Raw genomic sequence first — 14,358 nt, forward strand, 5'->3', positions numbered from 1 at the left:
GTCACAGAGCAGGGACAGAGGCTGCCCTGAGGGGCCTTGCTGGGGCGTGGGGGTTCCCAGATGGATTTTGGAGCCAGGGTGCTCCCAGAAGCAGCCACAGCTACACTCCTCCCACAGCACCAACACATGGACGTGGCAGCTGAGGGGGCTCGGGCAGGTTGCAGACCCAGTCAGCTGCCCTGGGGTGCTCTGCATCAGATGGTGGGGCTGAACTGGGCTGTGCATTCCCAGAAATCCCCCAGAACACTGGGCTGAACTGGACTGTGCATTCCCAAAAACCCCCAGAACACTGGGCTGAACTGGACTGTGCATTCCCAAAAACCCCCAGAACACTGGGCTGAACTGGACTGTGCATTCCCAAAAACCCCCAGAACACTGGGCTGAACTGGACTGTGCATTCCCAAAAACCCCCAGAACACTGGGCTGAACTGGACTGTGCATTCCCAAAAACCCCCAGAACACTGGGCTGAACCAGGTTGTGCATACACAGAAATCTCTGAGGATGCTGTGGTTGAACCGGGCTGTGCCCCCAGAAATCCCCTGGGATGCTGGTGCTGAACTAGGCTGTGCCCCCCAGAAATCCCCCAGGACACTGGGCAGAACAGGGCTGACCCCCCAGGGGTGGCCCCCCGCAGGAGCTGCCCCAGGACACCCCCCAGGCTGGGACTCCTCGAGAGGCTTTTGCTCTCTTTCACAGTACTGCTTGTGAGGGTATAAACACGCACCCAGGATCACTGGAAATGAGTCACATTTCAGTGCCATGTAATTATTAGTTATCATATATGATATTTGCCAGCTCGTGCTGTGAACAGTTACCTTATATAACACCTGGAGAGGTGTGTCAGGCTCCAGTGGTTTCCAAGGTCTCTGTTTTGAAAGAGATCAGAGTGTGGTGCTCCTTTTCATCAACTCCAAACCTACAGAGCTGTTCACATGTTTATCCAGCCAAATGAGGTGTTTTGGTGGGCAACACCACCTGTGAGAGAGGCCAAGGCCCTGGTGTGGCTGTTTTCCTCTGCAGGACACCCTGAGCCTGGCTGGGCACTCCCAGCCTCTCCTAAGGGTCACCAAAGCCACCACAAGTGTTTCGATCCCTCCTGTCACCGTTGTATCTCAGCCTCAGTGCCTTTAGGATCCGCTTCTCCCCAGCCCTCCCCTGGGTCCAGGGAATGGTGCCAGTGTGTTCCCAGCCAGTATAAAACACGATTTTCCTTACCGGGTTTGTGCTGGGTGGAAGAGCTCTACAGATCTGGGCAGCCCCCGACCCAAAGCTGCCTTGTATGACACTCACGAGGCACAGAGTGTGTGCAGGTGGAAGCCAGAGCTCCCTCTGCAGCTCCAAAACATGACGTTCCTCCTGAACCAACCTGGCATTCCCATTCCCGCCACCAGCGCGGTGCTCCAGCAGAACCTGGTGCCTCCGGGAGCTCAGCGAGCATCGAGCGAAGCCAGAAACAGGCAGAAGAGGGATTTCCCTGGAAAACACAAAAGTATGGCTGTCCCACGGTCATGGTCATTGACTCTGAGGCTTATATTATAAAGGGTGTGTAAATGCTGATATAACTGTGATCTCCCTTTTCAAAGCCACTTAAAAGGCTTTTTTTCTCTTTTTTTTTTGTAATAAAACAAACCACCAAACAAGCCCTAGAGGTATTTCTTCAGCAGGAACTTGACTGAGGCAGAGCTGATGAAGTGCAATCCACTGCCTTTCCATTTACTTAATAGGAAACAGGACACTGTAGGAAATTATCATACTCCATAATTTCAGTAAAAAGCTTTTCAATAAAAAGATTAAACATGTCTCTAATGTGTGAAGATATGAGCAGGTTATAATTACTGTTGACCTCACCTCATCAGCAGTATTTAATTGATGTCAGGTTCTATGTCTGCCCGTGCAAGTTAATCAGCATCCCTGGGCCTCCAAAGACCACATTTGCAACCTCCTAAGGAAAGAAGAGTATCTCTGGGTTTTTTCCTCACTTGTTTTTTTGTCTCCCTTCCCTTCCACACATCTCTGAGCTGCTTCATCTCGGCTCTGCCTGGGGTTTGGCATCCAACACCAAAATAGCTGCTCTGAGCCCCCTCCTAACCCCTCGTCCTTCCCAGACTCTTGCAAGGGGGTCACTTTTTCTGGGTGTGATTCCCACCTGGGGGGTGAGAGGCTCCCGGCTGGGCTGCGGGTCCCTGGGCAGAGCCCGGGGCCGGTCCCGAGCCTCGCTGCCCCCCGACCCTGCTGCCAGGGAGGGGCTGGCACCGACCTCGTGCTGTGCTAGAGGCACACACGGCCAGGTTATAAATACTCCGGGACCCAGGAATGCGCATGGAAGGGCTGGAGCGGCGCGCGGGTGGGGGGCGGGTGCCGCTCCATTGCTACATCCGTGTTTATCCGCGGCTTTATTTAAGTTTCAGGGAGGTTTTTTCCCCACCAGCCACCAAGGAGCTGCTGCCCCGCAGGATGGTGTGGGAGCAGAGCAGTGCATGGGCTGTTCCCAGAGAGGTGCTGCAGCTGAGGGACAGAACCCACTCTGTGCTCCGGGGCAGGGACTGGGAGCGTGCAGAGCCTCGTGTCCATGCCCCGGGACAGAATCACCATGGACAGACTTTTCCTGGATGAAACAGATTATCTGATTATACTGGAATCAACCAGAGCAGGACCAGGATATGTCCCGTTTGGCACTGCCGTGTCTTTACCATAAAACCTGTTCTGGAGAAACCCCAAACCCAGCAGTGAAATATTTCTCTTGGCCGTGAGCAGAGAGCTCAGCTCTACCTGACTCCCCCAGTGCTGGGGGGAGCACCCCGGGGCGTTGGCTGCTGCCTTGGGGTCCCTGTGTCCATCCCAGGGGCATTGGGTCCATAGGGATCCTCACCCAGGGAATGTCCAGCAGAGATCAGGGTAGAAGATGTGTCCCTCCCCACCTCTTTCCCCTCTCCTCCTGCTGCCAGTGCACAGCTTTGGAGACAGGGCACCCCAGGGTAATTCCACAGCGAGGTCAGGACTCCAGGGTTTTCTGAAATTACAAAGCAACTTCTCCACGGTGTCTTTCACGGTGTTAAGCTGATTAGCACCATTTAAAAGGGAAAAAAGTAGCTTAATTCTATATCTTAGCAAAGCTTCTTTGCCAAGTGCATTCAGGAGAAGAATCCCTCTTCCCAGAGGAGCTGAAACCATTAGGGGAGATTTGCTGCTGTAGTCCATCCTCTCCCAGCTCCTTACAGCTACTGTGTGTCCTGGGCTTGCTATTTGTAAAAACTCAGGGAAAATCTGTCAAAGCTGTAAGGGGCTGAGGCAAGGAGGTGTCAAACCAGTTCTGTGTCACCTCCCCAGACACAAACCCACTGCTGGTTTAGGCAAGTCCCACTAAGCACAGCTGAAGGTTTTGAATCTCTCCTGCTTGGAAACCTCCAGGATTTTGCCAGCCTCCAGCTGGACTCCATGAGAAGCAGCAGCTCTGAGAGGAAAACTCATGGGCTGGAATCAAACCTTGATGCTGGACTTCATGTGCCAGGAGCAGCCCCCTGCACTGGCCAGGACGGGACGGGTGTTGGTGCTGGCTCCCAGCTCTTCCCAAGCATTCCCGTTTCTGACCTCTGCTCTCCTCCCACTCGAGTCAGCAGAGCTCAGCATGGGAGAAGGGCTTGGAGCTGTGAGACCTGGCAGGGACTGTGGCACCAGCTCCCACAGCAGCAAAGGAGAGAAACCCTTGGGAGAGCTGGGGATAACACAGCCTGACAGAGAGGGAAGGGACACGAAAGGTGTGTCAGAAACCACGAGTGACACAATTAAATGCACTTGTACGTTCCTGGCACAGTGAGCACAGAACCTGCACCACACACAGCAGGCTGAGCACCACAGCTCAAGGCTGAGCAAAGCGAGGTGGGTGGAACGGGGCTGAGAAAGGAGTCGTGATATTTGGGAAATGTAAATTAGAGCTCCGGCAGCGCTCAGCAAACAGCAATCCGATGTGAATCCTTTGGGATGGAGCAGGTAAATGGCACAGGCTCTGAGAACCCTGGGGAGGGGAGAGGCTCTGCCATCACGGGCTGTTCACGTGTATCAGTAACGAGAACTCACACTAAAATCATGAGGTGCTTTATTTTTGGAAAGATGATGTGTTGCTCCTTCTGAGCTTAACAATTTCCTAATCCCACTGAAAGAATGATGGTCTCATGATGTGAGCTTCTAAGTAATGTATCACAGGTCCATTTACAAACACACTGCAGGTCAATTTACAAGTGCACTACAAAGCACATTTAGCACCGAGGGGGTTTACTTCCTGTAGGAATGGTGATGCATCCATTGGATCCCAGGGTCTCAAGTACTGTGAGTGCCTGCTGCCTCTGCCCAACACACACAGGCCCCTGGCATCAGCTGGGCCTGCTGCTTCTGACAGGCTGTGCCTTCTAAAGCTGACCTGTCCCATTGCAGTGAGGGGTTTGTGGGAACAACAGGTATTTTTCAAGTGCCACTTGCACTCTCGTACCCCTCAGAATCCCAGGAGTCAGATATCCCATGTGTAGGCAGAGCAGGTGGTTCCAACAGACCATGTCAGCCTAGCACTGGGCAGATATGCACCAGTATCTATGCAGAACAAGAGGGGGATGACCGAAAATAATCACTTAAATAAAAATTAAGATTATTGCTAATAATTTTCCTGCAAAGCAGCCTCTCTCTTCCTCTGCATTTCCCCCGAAGGATGGACCTGGAGCCGCCGGCATCTCCATGGTGACAGCTCGGCACAGCTCCTGCGGGTGCTGGGGCGGCCCCGCACGGCCGGGCTGCGGGAGCCGGGCAGGGAGGGCATGGACATGGGGTTACAGTCCCAGCAGAGACCCTTCGGGGCCAGCACTGGCAGAGCCGCGGCCTCAGCACCCAGGAAGGCTCAGCACCAGCCCAGGTGTGCGAGGGCAGAGGTGGCTCTGGCCTTGGTGGTGGCACCGGCCCGCGGTGATGGCACTGCCCTGACACCGCCCTGCCCCCGGCTGAGCACGCCACAGCCTCTCTGCAGCACCCCAGTACCGTCAGTGAGAGCTGCAGGCTCATTTATACCTATTTTTAAGTCGGAGATATTGTCTCTGCACTGGCTAAATATAAAAGTCTCATACCGTGTGGTGAGTAAGGTTTGGCCAAGTGCCACGGCAGCCGAGCCGGGCTCCGGGAGCTGCACACGCGGGCGCTGGGCTGGAGACATGGCATCAAACCCACCCCACAGCCCCACTGCTGCTTGGCACAGCCTGGGCACACGGGTGAGAGCAGGGGCCGTGCTCAGGGGCACACAGGGATGGGAGCTGTGTTGGATCCCTTGCAGGTCAGCTCTGGAGGGATGCCTGTCTCCATGTGGGCAATCACAGGCGTGCAGGGGGTGCTGGTGTGGTGGGTCTGCAGAGGATGCTGGTGTGGTGGGTCTGCAGGGGGTGCTGGTGTAGTGGGTCTGCAGGGGATGCTGGTGTGGTGGGTCTGCAGAGGATGCTGGTGTGGTGGGTCTGCAGGGGGTGCTGCTGCAGGTGGGTCTGTAAAGCCCTTTGCATTTGCGGGGTGTGGGGGTTCAGTGCTGTGCTGGCAGCCGTGTCCCCCTGTTTCTGCTGCCCCTCGTCTGCCCTGAGGGGGCATCATGCCTGAGGGGCATCATGCCGGTCCCACTGGATCCCTCAGGGACCCGCAGCTCTGCCTGCTGCTCACACAGCCCAGCCCAGCTCTGCAGAGGGTTTGCCAAACAATTCACGCATTTCCACAGCACTAAACAGGCAAAGCCCTCATCCCCCACCACTGAACCCAAAACCCTCTCCAGAGGGCAGCCAGTGGTCCTGCAAGGTCCTGCACAGGGGGTCAGCAGCTCCTCACAGCCCCATCCAGCCTGGCCTTGGACACTCCCAGGGATGGAGCAGCCACAGCTTCTCTGGGCAACCTGTGCCAGGGCCTCACTGCCCTCACAGGGAAGAATTTCTTCCCAGTATCCCATCTAACCCTACCCTCACTCACATTTCCCTCTCCTTGGAGCCAGGACACCCCTACAGACCCCAGGGGTGTCTCAGGGCCAGGACAGTGGATCCATGGCTGGAACAGTGTCCCCAGTGTCACCCCAGCCGCGGGGCCAGGCACTCCCGCAGGACACTGCTCACGGCAGCACCCCAGGGCAGAGCAGCAGCACACAGCGCTCTTGCCCGGCCAGCTTCCCGGCGGTTATGGGGAAATTCTCAGCGTGACGGAGTTAAAAGCCATCGGCAGCGGCACTGGGAGGGAACTCCAAACTTTTGGAGTTGCGGCTGCTCCCGCCCCGTGGGCCACGTGGAGGTGGCCCGTGGGAGCAGGGAGTCACTTTGGCCAGGAATTCATCCCCCGGACGGGCGTGTGGCACCGTCCCGCCCCGCCGGGCCCGGCCCGGCAGCACCAGGTGGCGCCCGCGGCGTCGGGAATTTCCTTCCCGCAGAAATCGAGGGAGGAAATGGCGGAGATGGGCGAGGAGGGGGAGCGACCGCACGGGCTGGGGGATGCTCGTGGGGGTGGGGGGGGATGCTCGTGGGGGCCCTTGAGCGGCGGGACAGGGCCGGGGGCTGGGGACAGTGCGATGGGTCCGGTCCGAGCGCGACCCTGCCCTGCCCCAGCCCACCCGGGCGGGAGGTGTCGGGAGAAAAGGAGGTTCCAGGGAGACCCCAGAGCCCCTTCCAGCGTCTGAATAGACTCCAAGAGAGCTGCACAGGGACTTTGGGCAAGGGCCTGGAGTGACAGGACAAGGGGAATGGCTTCCCACGGACAGAGGCAGGGTCAGGTGGGATATTGGGAAGGAATTGCTGGCTGTGAGGGTGGGGAGGCCCTGGCACAGGTTGCCCAGAGAAGCTGTGGCTGCCCCATCCCTTGGGCTTGGAGCCACCTGGTCTAGTGGAAGATGTCCCTGCCCGTGGCAGGGGGTGGAATGAGATGAGCCTTAAGGTCCCTTCCAACACAAACCATTCTGGGATTTGGTTATTCCTTGGATTTCAGTGTCTTTCCAACCGATTGCTCAGGACCTCGAGGATTTGTTGCTGACTCAAACACATTTGCTCCGTGGTGATGGTAACTCACCTCCTGGCCGAGGATGTGATTCATCACATCGTGCACACGATGGAACAAGGCTGATCCAAGCCCCCCACCAGGCAGGACGTGGGCTGTTCAGTGCTTATCTCTGCACTAAAGGGCACCCCACACTGTGTTCTTTAACTCCTAATAATAGCTTGGTTTATTACTCTCTCTGTGTTATCCCAGGTATCCTGGTTTGCATTTCACAGGCTCTACTCACTTCAGACTATAAGTCTACATTCAAGGAATCCCAACCCAGAAGAAATCACTGAAGCTTTCCAGTCTGACCTTCTCCATATCATAAACTGCAGCACTGCTCAGTGTGTCCCTGCCCACCTGCAGCAGCTCCTGCAGGAAAAAACTCTGGATTTTCAAACCCATGAGGGGCAGGAGGCTCCTTCCAGTTTTCAGGAAACTGTTCCATGATAGTTAATCTTGGCTGGTCACACTTGTCCCACTCTGCCACTATGGAGCCCCAGCCTGCAGTCACTGGGTCTTAAATCACACCTACCTGCCAGTCCAGAGAGACCTGAACCACTTGTGTTCTTTCAGGTGTTTGTAAGCTGTAATCCAATTACTGTAATGATTCCTGTTAAACCAAACAGGTTACGCTCTTTACTTCAGGGTGTTGAATGTTGTTTAAAACCAGACTTTCATTTTTGATTCCCCAACTTCCAGTTCCAAATGAGGAGCAGTAGCTGGTATGTGGGGCCTTGCTCTTTCTATTTTTAAATATTACTGAACCTAAAACCAATTCCAGACTCCACCTAAATTAAAGAAAGGCAGGGATGTGCAAAATAAACACAAGTGCACTCATAGCACTGCAGTGCTGAAGATGTTCAGAGGCTGCATGAGGGCTGTTTGTGCTGCCCTGCCAGAGAGCACACACCAGTGAGGAACACCAGTGAGGGTATTCCACAGGCATCCCAGGAGATGAGCCTGATGATCCTCGTGGGTCCCTTCCAGCTCAGGGCATTCCATGATTCCATGGTATCACTGGATATCAGCCGCTTGTTCTGCTGTGCACTGTTGCCCTTGGAATCTAGACTTCATGTTTTGCCCTTAATCAAATCTCAGGCATTTAACAAGTCCAGGAAAACTACAGAGAAACTAAATTTTTTTAAAGAAAATTAAGCATAGATGAAATGTAAATAATGGCCAGGAATGAACTTCCATACATGAAGTCAGAAGTGTTGGGGCAGACCAGCACCACATTGCAGTTAAACCACAGCTGCACCTGAGGGGACAGGCCAGAGCTTTTATCCACTTTGCTCCCAAGCCTCTGGTTTGAAGCACAAGAGTAAACCCGTCTGCTCACGTAGGAATGGAATCAATTAGTGCCACGTTAGATGGCTCTGGAGCCTTTATGCATTTGGGGGAAATAATCTGCATTTATTCCTTGCTTAAGAAAGTACCCCTGGCTTGTTTTCCTAATGGTTATTTTTCCGTTTGGTTCTGCACTAATGAACAAAGCTCTGGCTCCTCAGTGGAGCACAGAACCTGGCCCATCCATTTATCTCTCCCAGGGCAGCCAAATGGCATCTGCTGTCTTGAGCAGGAAATGAGCAATTAAAAGGCAACAGGAGGTTATTTTTTTATTTCCCTCTCTCCTCCAGAATAACAAACATCTCCAAGTGCTGTGCTCCTCGATTACTTGGACAACCAGGTGTGAGGCAGATTGTCCCTAAACACCACAGCAATAGATGTGTCTGTTACAATTTGAAAAATCCCACTAGCTTCCCATAGCACAGGGTAAGTAAAAACCTTTTAACCTATTCAATAAGAAGCAAAATAATTTAATTTTCCCGGACTGCTTCAACATGGAGGGACACAACAGCTCAAACACATGCAGTGGATGGTTCAGCCAGGCTAAACCATCAGCTGCTGTCACAGTGTCCATCACATCCACTCCAGCCTACCCCAAACTCCTGTCAAAAACACTGACACGGAAAAGACTGAACTCATTTGGCTTGGAAAGGGCGTTGGCACAAGGGAGGCAGCAATAAACTGGCAGGGACTTGGCAGTGCCTCTGGAAGGGCAAGGGCTTAATCTAGGAAGCAAAGTTCAAGACAAAAGGCACAGCCCCACCAACAGCTCTGCTGAGTGGTGTTATCTTGCTGACACAGGGCTGGGGCTGCTGGAGCTCCCTGGCCCCAAGGCCCAGCCCTGCCCTGCTCTCAGTGCAGGTCCCTGTGCCCGGCTGAGGGTCCTGGCCCTCGGGCTGCCACGGAGCATCCCGGGGCAGGGGCACCCCTGGCACACCCCCTCCCTGGCCACAGCCTGAGCTGGGAGGGGAGGAGTGCCCGGGGCATGTCCCACCAGCGGGCTTGGCACCTGAGTGTGCAAACCACAGGTCTCACAGCCCTCTGTGCCACTGCTGCCCACTGCCCTCACCCCCACACTGCGCTGGCACAGCTCTGGGCACTGCAGGATGGGTGAGACGTGTCCCATGGAGCACACACTGACCTGGGGGAGTTCAGGCGTGAAAAGGAGAGAAAGAAACAGGTCCAGGCCTGAGGAAGAGTTCATGTGCGCTGATGGGCTTGGCCTTGAGAGCTCAACTTTACTGTGAATCAACACTGAAAACACGATATATGCACAAATTTCCTGTGGAAAAGTGAGGTTTTACTGAAATAGCTGCCTCCCATAATGGTATCAAATACAAATAGGTGGGTTGATCCCTGTGAACTCTGACACCCCCAGAGATCAGTTCAATAAAGGTGTCACTCACTGAGCCAGAGCATCACCTGCCCAGAGCTTGTTCTTTCTCACCATCGGTGAGCAGTGAGGGACCCTGGGGATCTGGCTTCTCACTCCAGCATCTTCCCTGAGCTTGTAAAAGGGATGGATCCAGGTGTAAATCCATGTCTGCAGAGCTGTGCACCCACAGACTTGTCTTTACACTGCCCCTGGCTGGACCTGACCCAGCTCCAGTGAACAAGGGCAGTGGCCATGTGGCCGTGCCTGCCGTGCTGACAGAGGGGTGTTTGGTCAACACCTCTAAGGCAAATATTTGGCTGCTGCTCTGGGTGTATCCTGCAGTTCAGGGCACAGGCAGGGCGAGCTTGGACTGTCCCACCAAGTTAGCAAAGATGCACAAGGGAGAAATTCCTGGCTGTGAGGGTGGGGAGGCCCTGGCACAGGTTGCCCAGAGAAGCTGTGGCTCCCCCAGCCCTGGAAGTGTCCAAGGCCAGGTTGGACAGGGCTTGGAGCACCCTGGGATAGTGGGAGGTGTCCCTGCCCATGGCAGGGGGTTGGGCACAGATGAGCTTTGGGTCCCTTCCAGCACAGAGCAGTGTGTGACTGTGTTTCCATCCCTCCCTCAGCTCTCCCCCAGCATGGATGGTGTGCTGTGGGTGGCTGTAGCTCCCTTGGCCATCCTCCACGGCTGCCTGCTCACGATCCGAAGGCTGGCTGCTGACTAACATGATAACTAACACATCTCCCTGAGCACATGTGCAGTGATGCTCCTCACAGGCAGGCTGGCTCGTTGGGCACCTTTCCTCTCCAGTGAGAGTGTGCTCACATGCACACCACTCACACCCTGACGTGCTGTACCCTGTGCTGCAGCCACCTACAGCTCCAGTGGGAATGCAGAGATGGATCAGATCCACAGCCCACAGGGAACACCTGGTGAGCCCAGGCCTGCACCAGCCCAGTAATATCCTGGAGTCCCTTATATGACAGGGAAGGCTTCCCTGTCCTGGATCCCATGGCTGATTTTGGCACACGGTGGCACCAGGCAGCAGCAGCTCCAGCAAGGGGCTGAGCATCCCACCTGCCTCCTGCCCCCTCCCTGCCCTCTCTCCTGGCTTGTCTCCACCTGCCCCATTAACGAAGCCCTCAAAGGCATTTTTGTGACCTTAATGGGGACATACTTGCACAGACAGCCCCACGGGCTCAGTGTTGGGCGAGTGCAGCTGGAGGAGGGTGGCCCAAGCCCCGGGCCAGGAGCTGTGCCCTCAGCTCTGCACAGCCCACAGCCAGGCAGGGCAGGGGGAGGCTGAGCTCAGCTTCCAACCACTCACCTTGGGTCAGCCTTTCATTCCCTTCAGGAAGGAACACAATTAAAACTGATTAGATTGTGTATTTTATGCCACTGGGAAGCATTAATAGATGCATTAACAAAAAAGAGATTTATAATATCTAATAGATCATTGTTAAAAACTATATGAATAAAATTACAACTTTGCACAGAGCAAGTTACTCAAATACAATACAGAAATGTCAGTCCAAGCATTAATTAACAGATATTCATGGTATCTAACGAATCAAACTGCTTTTCAGCTGGATTTCAGACACCAGTTCTGCTGTTTCTGCTTCGGCTGCAGTAGCTGAAAATCTTCCCCTCTCATCTGTGTCCCCAAGCAAAGCAATCCTGCTCCTCGGCAGCCGGGGCTGCAGCCCCGCCTAATGGCAGGGAGGGAGGGCAGGGCAGCCTGTCAAACAGGATTATTCACAGAAAACAGCTAAGTGGATTTAAAATTGCAACCTGTCACTGCCTTCTGCAAGTCATTTAGGAAGAGCTGGAAACCAGAATAACAATTTTATCAGGAACAGAAAACCTAAGAAAGAAAGCAAAAGAGGATTTGTGGGAGGAGGCAGCCGGCTCAGCCGTGGGCTGAGCTGGGGGTGGTGGGCTCAGGCCACAGAATCCTGAGGAAATGGGGAGGAGTGGGGAACGATTCCTGTCATTCCCAGGAACAGAACAGCAGAAGACAGAGAATACAGAATTTTTGATGCATTTTTAATATGGAATACATGTACTCTATTAAATAAAGAATTATCTACAATATGTGTTACATATAAAAATAAATAATATACTATAATAAATAATCAATAATATAATAAAAATATACTTATATATTTAAATATCTATTCAGTATTTGTGTATGCAGATATATAATACTCCAATATGTATTTTTATACACATATCTATGACTTCCTTAAACTTAATTGTTCCTGTGACAGCAGTAATAATGATGCCTCATTCCTCCCCACCTCCTTCCTTTGCTTCCCAAAAACCACTTGCAGGAAGGTTCAAGAGATTTCAGAAACCTCGAGAAATATCTAACTGAAGAAAAGCACGATTTAATTCTCCAGTGTTCAGCTCCTTCCAGAACCTCTTACAACCCAACCCCTCCTGTGGCTGGGCCAGGAAGAGAAGGCAAACTGTGGGCCAGGGATTGTGCCCCCGTGGGAGGCTGTGGCTGAGGAACACGAGTGAGTGCTGAGTGAGGGAGTGCTGTCCCTGCTGTCCCTGCTGGGTCTGGCAGGGTCAGAGCTGGCAGTGAGTGACCCCAGAGCAGCGTGGCTCTGGGGCTGAGCTCTGGGGCTGAGCTCTGGGGCTGAGCTCTGGGGGCTGAGCTCTGGGGGCTGTGCAGGGAGGGGCAGTGCAGGACCCTCCCGCAGGTCTGGGAGCCCCCCGGGCAGAGCTGTGGCCCCTCTCCCAGGGCTCGGCAGCTCCAGGCACGGCTGCTGGAGCAGGAGCCCCTGTGGGCTCTCAGAGCTCTGGGATCTGCAGGGGCTCTGCCCCAAGGAAACCTAAAACAGGAGAGGAAAAGAGAAAACACATTCTTCAGGAAATAACCAGTGCCAGGAGTCCTCGAGTCCGGTTTTACATCTCTCTGAGTGAGATCTCATGGATGTTGTCCAAAACAATGGCCAAGGAAGCTCATTCTGTTTCTCTGTGTATTGCAATCATTTCCTCTTCGAGCTTAAACTGTCACCTTCTGGTGACAAACACTCAGAGCATCACCACTGAGTTGTGAGATACTCAGCACAGAGAAAAAAAGGCAATTTATTGAAGTGTTGCACTGTTTGAGTGACTGTTAACACTACTTCATAAAATAATAGCAGAAAGAAATCAGTTTTAGACACTATTGGGCAATTATTTCAACACAATCACAATTTTTCACTGGTAATTGCTGTGCTAAGGCTCTGCTCCACAATGGCCCTCCAGAGTTAGGCCCTAAGAATTCTGATATCATGAAAAATGGGAAAGAAAAACAAACCCAGAAGCTAAAAGCACTGTCTCACTTTGATGGAATGTCAGAAAAAATGACTATGACAGTTGGGATGTGGCAGGACCACTCAGGCCTGGCTGTGTCCCAGACCTCCTCGTGCCTCTGCTCCACGTGCAGCGGGGCTGGCTCGGGGCAGGTCCAGCTCTGGGGCAGGATCAGCTCTGGGGCAGGATCAGCTCTGGGGCAGGACCAGCCCTGGGGCAGGACCAGCTCTGGGGCAGGACCAGCTCTGGGGCAGGATCAGCTCTGGGGCAGGCCCAGCCCTGGCTTCAGTGCTCAGCTCGCAGTGGTCACTCCCACTCTCTGTTGGTGCCCAGTGGACAGTGTCCCCTCTGTCCTCTGAAACGTTCCTTTGTCATTAATGGAGCTCAAGTGGATGCCTCAGCTGCTCCCTTAAATTCTCATCCGTGAACTATGAGGCAGCAGTGGTTCTCTGCTGAATTAAGCAGTTCAACTAAAAGAATCCCATATATTGTTTCCAGTCAATGGGCACTATGAATAGATTTTATGTAAAATTGCTGGGAATGCATAAGCCATTTTGCCTAATGTTATGGAATGTCTTCTCCCAAACCTGTGTGAAGTGTAATTCATGTTCAGATACTGACAACTGAATCATACTCAGCATTCATATATAGTGCTTTACATATGCAAACTGCCATAAAACATTAATTAAGCAATAGATTTCCTAATGCTGAAAAAGTACACTTACACCAGGCTCGGTGAGTTAAATGTTTAAATACTGTCAGCGCTTAAATACTATTTACAGAGTTTCATTGTGCTGTGAGCTCAGTTATTGGCAGAGCTGTAGCAGTCAGTGGCTCTTCCATACGGTAAGTAGGAGTAGGAATGGTGGTTTGGTCTTTATCTACACTAAACTTTTCTTTGAAATTGTACTTTTGCTACCAATATGTTATTTTAAAAGTGAAGTAACTGTAGTAAGAACACAGGCTGGCTGTTTGCAGACTCGTGGTACGACTACAATACAGAGGAAACAGTATCATTTATTAGGGGTTTTAATGTTTCAGAGGTGACTTTTACTCCTTTTTCACAATTGGTGCCCTCCAAAGCCACGGGGCACGTTCAGCAGGGTGCTGAGGCACCCTCCTGGTGTCCTGGCTGCTCAGGGGGCTGACTGCACGTCTGGGGTGCTCCCAACCCCTGCAGCTCCCAGCTGCATCCTCCCCCAGGACAGATGCTGGGTTTGGAGCTTAGTGCTCTCCCTGGGATGGCAGAGGGCCACTCAGTGCAGTTTAAATCACGGGGTTTTGTTGTGGTGG

Source organism: Manacus candei, unplaced genomic scaffold (genome assembly GCF_025592945.1).
Source record: "Manacus candei isolate 608988 ecotype Guabito, Panama unplaced genomic scaffold, ASM2559294v1 h1tg000015l, whole genome shotgun sequence".
NCBI classification, from domain to species: Eukaryota; Metazoa; Chordata; class Aves; order Passeriformes; family Pipridae; genus Manacus; species Manacus candei.